Raw genomic sequence first — 10,213 nt, 5'->3', positions numbered from 1 at the left:
ACGCGTCAACCCGTTACCTGCTACAATTCAGTTCCGGACCTGACTCATTAATTAAGAGCTTCATTATAGTATCCCTGTTCGAGCTTCGAATTCACTTTAAGTCATCCTTTCTGACGCATTTAGAATTCGGCGACTACGCTCACAAAAAGTGCTGCGCCTGTGGATCGTGGAACTCATACGGTTTAAGCCAAGTCAGCTGCAGGAAGATAGAATTTGTATCCCAGAATTTAATTATTTTTTTTTTTAATTTATTGTTTAATTTTTTTATATTTTTTCTAATTTTTTTATCCCAGAAGAAGAAAAAGAAAAGTAGTCAACATTTTTATCTTTTTTTTTATTTTTTTCTTATTTTTGCTTTTTTCTAATTTTTTTGTCTTTTTTTTTTTAGATTTGTTTTTGTCTTTTTTTAATTTAATTCTTTTGTTTTTCTTGTTTTTGTTTCTTGTCTTTTTTGAATTCAATTCTTTTATTTTTTTTTCTTTTTTTTTTCTTTTGCTTATTTCTATTTTTTTCTTTTGTTTTACTTTTTTTATTTTCCCTTTGGTTATTTTTCGTTTTTTTTCTTATTTTTATTATTTTGTTTATTTTTAATTTTTTTCAGGTTTTTATCAAAGTATTGTTCAGTCGTCAACAAATATCACATAAGTCAAAGTATAAAACCGTGGTTTAATCAGAACTAAAAAACGAATTTGGGTACGCAGTTTTGCATGACGTGCAATCGTTATATGGAGAAAATGCGCAACACCATCAGGAAAAAAGTTATAAAAAATCAGCGAGAGCCATGAAACTATAATTTATAGGTTTTAACTAGGCACCTAGTATATGTAGTAAAGCATTTTTTGAAGATATTTACATTCGATACACCCTTTATGCGCACAAGTGAATGCAAGCGCAATCAACATTCATCATAATTTTTTTGGCAATTCAATATTTTTTTTTTAATATTATCATTTTGTTTAAGCGCTTGGTTGCATGCGGATTTGTATTTTTATATTACCAACTCTCTCTCTTCTCTTCTTCAGTAACTGCCGCTGCCACACCAGAGTCTAAACATATCAGACTGATATTTACACAGTCACATACAGACAAATATGTATGCATGCGCCGCAAAGATATGTGCCGAAAAAATGATATTCATGTCAAAAATAAGTTATTTAAGACAAAGCAGTGGCGGCGGTTGGGGCGACAGTGAGCCTTGACGAATGATGACGATCGCTGAGTCATTCACGAATTCTTAGTAATTATACGTTACGGAATATTATACGAGCACTTTTCTGCACGAAAAAAAACATGCACATACATTTACATTCGTATATAATATACATACATGAATACAAACTTATACGTTATATACGTCAACTCCCACCGTCAGTTAATTGGCCCCACTCTCAACTTTACAAATTGCTCAGATGTATCATACCCACTTACTTGTTGCAGTTGTTTTTATGCCCCTTTTTCGCTCATTATACAAGTACATGCGCTTGCATGCTCACATATGCATAAGAGCGCACACTTCATACATACTTGCATATGTATGTATGCTCTTTAATCACCTGCGATAAATGTTGTCAATACTAATTACCTTCACGCTTAAAAAACAACAACACGAAAAGAGAGTCGTAAAAACAAGATTACACGTACCAAGTTCTGAAAAATTATACAAGAGCAACAACAGTGACAGCCGAGTGGTAGGCATGCACTCGTGTAATCAAGTGAATTTTCAAACATCCACTTCCGTAGCATTCAAAAGTGTCATAACTGGCACTAATCAGTTCCATCCGAATAATCCATTGTCTGTAAAAGTGTTGACGGATGGCAAAACAGTAAAAATGCATTATGAGATCACTTAATTATCAAGCAATCAAGGTGTGTATGTATGTATGTATGTATCCTTTATCGGAGTACAAAATCAGAAAAAAAGTCAAATTGAACAGGTTACAATGAGCTATTTGTTGTTGTTGTTATTGTTATTGTAACAGTAAAAACATTCTCTACAAATATTTAAGGAATTCAGCTCAAGTGCCATCTCTTGGTGGAATAAAAAACCGAGTCGTTCCGGTAACAAACGAGTAGAACCGACTCTCGGGGGAAGGAGCAAAAGCAAATGCTGCATATATTCTGAAATTTTTTCTTAAAGTCAAGCTTTTTTAAATTAGATACTGTTGGAAGGGCCTGTATGAAGAAGTCCCTCATGTCCACACTCTCACTCGGAGGCGCAATTTAATTAAGTTGTTCAGTATCAGTTCGCGGCAAAAAATATTTCAGTCAGCCTAAAAAAATGTAATTTAAGCAAGGCGGATCCATTAAAGGTGAAATTCTGATGCACAAAAAGATGTTGTTGGCCTAGTGTCACCACCTTTAATGAATTCACCTTGAACTCATGCAATTAAAGACAGAAAAGTAAGAGAAATCTGATATTTAAGGAAAACAAATCAAAATACATTGAACAATAAATAAATAAATTAAAAAAATAAGCATTGCTGTCCGCAAACCCAGAAGAATAAGGAGATTGGCATTGTACTGGTACTTAGTTCGGTCCAGGTGAGAGTACGCGGTATTCGTTTGGAGACCGTTTCATGCAGTCTACTTATGTATTAGTAAATTAGAGTCTGTGCAGAGAGCTTTTCTGCGCTTTGCTTTGCGCTCGATGAAATTCGTTGATCCCATTCCGTCCCCTCGCACTCGTTGCTTATTAATAAATCTAATGCTAAACCTGTTTATGGAATGAATGCCTCTTTTAGCAGGACGCTATCTCAATTTAATACTTATTCTTCTTTCTTAAGCTTAGATTTCTCTTAAGTTTCCGTCCTTTCTTAGCCAAAGTTACGAACTATTTAAACCATGAAATAAGACATAATTTTATGTGAAGTATGTGCCATTGGAAGCTACAACTTTACGCCGACTTTCAGGCAGCATACGGATTCCTCTGACGAAAAATTCGAGTTCTTTTGACTTGATCCATTCATTGGGCCATTTTACGATGCTCTCGTAAGAAGTGAACCACTCTCCAATAAGGGTTGACTGCATTTAATAATGTTGCAGATGATAATCCGAAGGTGCAATGTCTGGGGAATACGGCGGGTGGGCAAGACTTCTTAATTCAGTCCATCTAAATATTTTTGGACCGATTTAGCAACGTGTGGCCTGGCGTTGTCATGCAACAAAATAATTTTGTCATGTCTACCGTCGCATTCCGACCGCTTTTCTTTGAGAGCTCGATTCAAACAAATTAGCTGCAGTCGGTAATGATCGCCAGTGATGGTTTCAGATGATTTAAGGGGGTAGTAGGGTTTAGCGCTAAAAAAAAAACACTTTTTTTTGAATTTTTTACAGAAATACGGCTTAAGATACTTTAATAAAATCAGTTGCATGTTATTGTACATCTTTTCAATAAGTTTTTAAAAAATATTAATAATAAAATATTGACAAATAAGCCCATGACAGAGTTTTTTTGGAGATATGTTTTTCGAGAGGTGCTCTGCGGTGCCAATCGGCATTCGTCGTAGAATCATCTGAAACTAAAAAAGTCGAATTTTTCAGTTAAAGTATGACATAATGCTTCCCCCCCTATTAATACAATTTTTCTTTTTTTTCATTTTTGTAGTTTTGGTGGCAAAAAAACGTAAAACGAGCATTTTTGGCGAAAAATTTCGCCATATTTGTAAGTGAAAAACAACCTTAAAAAAAAAAAATAAAAAAAACAGTGGGGGGGGGGGGGGAGGTATTTTTGATTTAGAAAACGTGTGCCAAATTTGAAAAGAATCGGTTGAATAGTTTCGGAGTTGTGATTGGCACCGACTTTTAAGAAGTCGTTTCGGGAAAAACGCGTTTGAAAAAATGACTCTGAAAAATTATCGATGCTCCACATTCGAGGTAGAGTGCCTACAAAGGCTATAACTTTGAGAGTTCTGCTCCGATCCACTTAAAATTTTGGCACAACATTCTTGAAATGATTTACTATAAGATGAGTGAAGAAAAAAAATTTCGATTGTGACCCTACCCCCCCCCCCCCCCCCCCTAAGAAGTACATAAAAGATGACACCCTTCTGATCCCACCAGATGCACAACATAACCATTGAAGTATGAAGATTTTGTTTCGCTGTCTGGCTTCTGGCGCTTCCTGGTTCACCTGGCAATCAATTTTTCATCGCCAGTGATGCAGAAAACTTTTTCTTTTCTGTCTCATCTCACACGGTACCAAACGTCTCTCCATATCCCTCTCCTTCAATTGATGTGGCACCCAGTTACCTGCTTTCTGGACCATTTCCATCGCTTACAAATGTTTACCGACGGTTGATCTGTCAACAGCCAACTCTTTCGACATATCATTAAGGGTTCGGCATGCGTCTTCATCCAGTAATTGTTGTGTTGAGTATCTTCAAATTGTTTCGGTGCCTCTTCGCCATCTTTATCACTCACGTCGAAATTGCCACTTTGGAAGCGGCGAAACCACTCTTTACAAGTTGTGTTTGTTGGAGCGTGATTACCGTAAATAGTGATCAATATACTATATGTACGACACGCTTCATCTGCACTTTTCTGTAAAAGGTAATAATGAAGCATGACTTGCCGCAAATGCTGTTTTTTCGGAATGAACGTAGACATTTTTAAAGTCAGATAAACAAGGATCTTTACGCTTCAAACGAATGTCAACTACTGCGATCGAGACCTCACAGCTGTGGGCAAAAAGTAAGGTGAATTTGGTTGTAAAATGAAAAATCTTTATTTATTCTTGTAAGTCAATTTCATCCCCTTCAAAATAATCTCCTCTGGATGAAATACACTTATGCCAACGATTTTTCCAATCCCCGAAACATGCCAAAAAGTCCATTTCCAGGTATAGCCGCGTTCCCCGGAGTGGTCTCTTGAGTTTTGGGAATAGCCAGAAGTCACACGGAGCCAAATCAGGCGAATACGGTGGTTGCGGAACGATATGCGTGGAATTTTTGACGAAATGGTCACGAAGAACGAGTGCAGTGTGAGACGGTGCATTATCGTCATGCAAAAACCCAGAGTTGTTGGCCCATAATTCTGGTCTTTTAAGACGAATTGCTTCACGTAAACGACGCATAACGCTCAAATAATATTCCTTATTAAGTTTGGCCAGGTGGAAGGAATTCATAGTGCACCACACCACGAAAATCGAAAAAAACTGTCATCATGACCTTTATTTTTGAACGACTTTGACGTGCTCTTTTCGGTCTGGCCTTGCCTTTAGCATGATATTCGCTTGATTGGTCGGTTGTTTCAGAGTCGTAAGCATAAATCCAAGTCTCATCTCCCGTAATGATGCATTTGAGCATGTCCTGATAGTCTGAAAGCATTGTTTCACACACATCAACGCGACGACTTTTTTCCAAGAAATTGAGAGTTTTCGGTACCAAACGAGATTTGACTTTTCGTAGGCCCAAATGGTCTTTCAAAATGGTTTTCACAGATCCTTCTGTGATCATATCAGTAAGGTCTTTAACAGTCAACCGACGATTTTTGAGCACTAACTCTTTCACTTTATTGACGTGTTGGTCATCTGTTGACGTCGATGGCCGTCCGGAGCGCTCCAAGTCATCAACACGTTCTCGACCCTCTTTGAAGTCTTTGTACCACTTATAAACATTTTTCTGCGACATGGTCGAATCACCAAATGCCTTCTGCAATATGCTAAACGTTTCCGCAGCCGAAATCTCATTCCGCAAACAAAATTTGATGGCCCTTCTCTTCTCAATCAAATCAGACATTGTAAAAATCGGAAAATGCACTCTTGGTCGTTTGGTAAACACAAGCGTAAATATATTACTGATAATGATATTCACATGAAATTTGGTTCAGATGTTATTAAAGTGCTGCCAACTCATGAAAAAAATAACTAGAGCGAAATCTTAATCCCGCGAAGTTTGACAAATAAATTCACCTTACTTTTTGCCCACAGTAGTACATCTTCAAATCACCACTATATTACTCAAGGCGTATCTATATAGTTAGTATGTACATGTATATGTGTATGAATAGATACGCCTTGATATTACTAGAGCGAACACAAAAATAGTGTCAGCAGCAACACCTCTTCTACAAGGGCGGAAACTTTTTCCCATACCCAATATTATAGGAGTCTTGACACGTAACTTACAAACCGACATAAAGTAAACCATACTAGCGTTTAAAATGAGTTTTTATATCACACTAAGGTATGGAAATAATTGAGGGTGCACACTGTCTACGTGCCTTCTCATGCTTAGCTGTGAAGGTGACAAAAGGGATCATTTGAATCACTTCGGTCCTCCACAAACGTTTGTGTCCAAAATCTAAATTAATAATTTTTTCGGTGTACATTCCGTGTTTGACCGGCGCCAGCAAAGATTTCATCTTAATCAGATCCAATTTGGAGGTCTCAACGGAACACGCGTAAACGTATGATCAACTCACATACAGTATGCGGCTTTCCAGCAGCCATATAAAGGAGACTTCGCTGTCAGATATTCTCGGTCACCCCAGGAAACAAGAACCTCGTCACATTCTATGTATATCAAAGTGAGATTCTCTGATATTTGAGGCCACCTCCTGCAAAAAATAAAGACAATATAACATCATTTCTATGATCGCTTAGAACACATTTATTAGCGCTGCCTCTGTCGAGACATAGAAGTCGCGTATGGAGACTTCTACACTAGAGAACACAGGAAAGAGATATTTGATACAGCCTCCACGACGAAGCCTTCGCAAACAGACTCCGGGTTTCGATTTCGCCGAAGCTCAAAATATGATATCCTGCCGCTGTCTCTTGATCGAAATTCAATCGATTAAATTCCGATGGATGAAAGGTATTTTCTGCTTCGCACACTAAGTGCCGAAAGAGAAGGCTTGCGTTGGGAAATATTGCAAACAAAGTCAATGTTGTGTAGCCCAAACAAAATAAAGAAAATAAGTCAAAATAGTATTTTCTGGCAAAATGCATTTTCATTTGATTATTAGCAAGCAAAACTACCGCACCTGAGGATCGGAAAACCCGCACATGATTATCGAGAAGCCAATTCATCCTCACAGAGTGGCAGTTTGGTGCGAATTTTAGAGCGATGACCTCATTGGTTCATTTTTCTTTGAAAGTGCTACTGGAAACGTCATTTCGGTCAACTGTGAGCGCTACAGAGGTGATTTTTTGTGACCGAAAATTGAGGACATGAGCTTGGGCGGACTTCGATTACAGCAGGATGGTGCGCTCGTGCCACAATCGATCTTTTGCGCGCTGGGTTCGATAATCGTCTATTTATTAACCCTTAGTTTTGGAAAACTCAGTTAACAGGATGCGCTACTGCAAAACCAGCCGAGGCAGCCACCTGAATGAAATCGTGTTTTATAATAAGTGGAAAGGTTTGATCTTTCGAATAAGCGAATAATGTGCCGAAGATATTTGATTTTTGTGTTTTTTTAATTAAAAAAACACTATATGGATCACCCCGTACTTCTATGCTCATACGTGCATATATGAATATTATTTGCTACTCATTTTGGTGTGACCGAATGTTGCCTGCGCTTGCCATTAATGTCACTTCATTAGCCAAAAACATCTTCGAATTAACTTCAGCATTCCTTACATTTTAACTTTTTTCACATATTTTTCTTTTTATGGCCTTTTGAATTTAATGAGCGATGCTTAGGTGGCGCACATTTGTCAATTTATCTGCTTATGCGCGAAGCAAAGTCGCCTAATCCCAAACTTTGTGGGTACAAAAATGTTATGAATCGTTTTTTTTTTTCTGGTTTAGTATTTTAGAGATATGAATATTTAACACTTTTGTCTGCACCTTAAAAATATTGAAAAACACGAAACGATAAAAGGAAATAAAACGAACAAACTCCTAATAAATTAGTGAAAATAAAAAGTTAAACGATTTTCGCACTTCTTTTTTTGTCTCATACTTTTTTGTGAACAGTTTATGAATATCCGAAATTAAAAGCAATGAAAAATCGAAGAAAAATGCAGAAGTATCAGCTCTGGAGAAACTGGATTACTTCTAGCGAGAAGAGAGGGAGATGGAGAGATAGAGATAGAGATAGAGATAGAGATAGAGATAGAGATAGAGATAGAGATAGAGATAGAGATAGAGATAGAGATAGAGATAGAGATAGAGATAGAGATAGAGATAGAGATAGAGATAGAGATAGAGATAGAGATAGAGATAGAGATAGAGATAGAGATAGAGATAGAGATAGAGATAGAGATAGAGATAGAGATAGAGATAGAGATAGAGATAGAGATAGAGATAGAGATAGAGATAGAGATAGAGATAGAGATAGAGATAGAGATAGAGATAGAGATAGAGATAGAGATAGAGATAGAGATAGAGATAGAGATAGAGATAGAGATAGAGATAGAGATAGAGATAGAGATAGAGATAGAGATAGAGATAGAGATAGAGATAGAGATAGAGATAGAGATAGAGATAGAGATAGAGATAGAGATAGAGATAGAGATAGAGATAGAGATAGAGATAGAGATAGAGATAGAGATAGAGATAGAGATAGAGATAGAGATAGAGATAGAGATAGAGATAGAGATAGAGATAGAGATAGAGATAGAGATAGAGATAGAGATAGAGATAGAGATAGAGATAGAGATAGAGATAGAGATAGAGATAGAGATAGATCCGTGCGGAGTTGTTTGTCTCCCATCGGATGCGTCCCCAGATGGCGGATAGGGAAATGCTCGGCAGATATGCAGGGTAGGTGGGAAATACAATACCATTCGCGGACAAACATCTACTTGGAGGTGTATGTATTTCAATCAAGTAAATTAATGACTCATAATAAGCGGCTGTATACGCATAAGCTTGGTGAACTTGGCTCCCTGGTCAGCGTCTGTTTCCCATGTAAGGGGCGGCTATTTTCCATGATGATGGATAATAACGACGACAAAAATAATGTTTTGGAAATGATAATCCCGGGCTGACAAGTGAGGTATTCGGCCACCTTAGTAAGCAAAAATTACATCTCGTTGAATCGGCTGGTCGGCTAATGCCTCAGTTGCCTTCGTCCTGATAAAACTCTGACAGAGCCTCAGGATACGTTCGACACCCAACGCCACTAATCGGGCCGTGCAGGTTCGGTTGGCTTTGTCCCGATTAATACCAGCCTGGTTCTGAATGCATGTACTCGTAAGGTAACGCATCAACGCGTGCCCTGCCTTCTTTGCATAGATAACCACGGGACTGATAGGTAACTGCAGAAAATGGATGAAGATAGCGGTCCTGCACTAGTGAATTCCAGGTAGCAGTGGCAGAAGTGCTGAATGAAACGGCAACCGTAGCAGCAAAACGGCATATGGTGACTCTTCAATGTAAAGATTTGGATGAAAAAAAAATGCAATGTGCTGGATATGCAAAGTGAAATCAGCAAGCCGAATGAATTAGCGATTCGCAGCATGAAGGCGGCCTACAATGGTACACAAACAGCTTACATCAGCCTTCCAACAGGGGATGTCAAAAATGGACTTGAAGTGCATAGAATCAAAATACGTTTTGTATCATGTCGCATGCGTGGAATCTCGTTCCCAAAACGCTGTTTCCGTTGCTGCAGATACGGCTACACGGCCATACGATGTACAGAAACCGACCAAACCAGGCTGTGCAGAAAGAGTTGGCCATGTGGCGGCGTCTTGCGCTAATAAAACGAAGTGCGCTCTATGTGAAGGGAATCACGCGACAGGAAGCGCGAGATGCGCACGTTTTCAGAAGGAGGTTCAAGATCTGGTGTAGCAAACGAGTGCTAATCTTAAACTAGATGTGGCTATTCTATAGGAGCAGCATGAAAACACAGATTCGCATAACTAGACCGCAGATGAAACCAGTAGGGCAGCACTATTGTCGTTTGGTGGAAATATGCCCCAAACAAAGATGGCTCGAGCTGAAAAAAAATGTACGTAGCTAAATAGAGAACAGAATTGTACAAAATCCATGCTCGATTTTTTTTTATTGGACAAAAAGCCCAGTAGCGTTAACAAAAAAAATTGTCAAAAATCGGTGGTATTTTGTAATCACTTGAAACTTGCACTCACTCAATGGGTTATAAAACTGCATACCCAAAAAAAGTCTAAAAAATCTGGTTAAAAAGTAGAAAGATTGACGAAATTTAAAAAAATTGTGTACAAAGTTTGAAACTTTTCGTTATATGATTTTTGTTGTTGTGCGAACTATATTTTTCTCAAAAAGGAGTTATTTGCTTA

Source organism: Anastrepha obliqua, chromosome 5 (genome assembly GCF_027943255.1).
Source record: "Anastrepha obliqua isolate idAnaObli1 chromosome 5, idAnaObli1_1.0, whole genome shotgun sequence".
Lineage (NCBI taxonomy): Eukaryota > Metazoa > Arthropoda > Insecta > Diptera > Tephritidae > Anastrepha > Anastrepha obliqua.
This window is presented reverse-complemented; position numbering follows the sequence as displayed.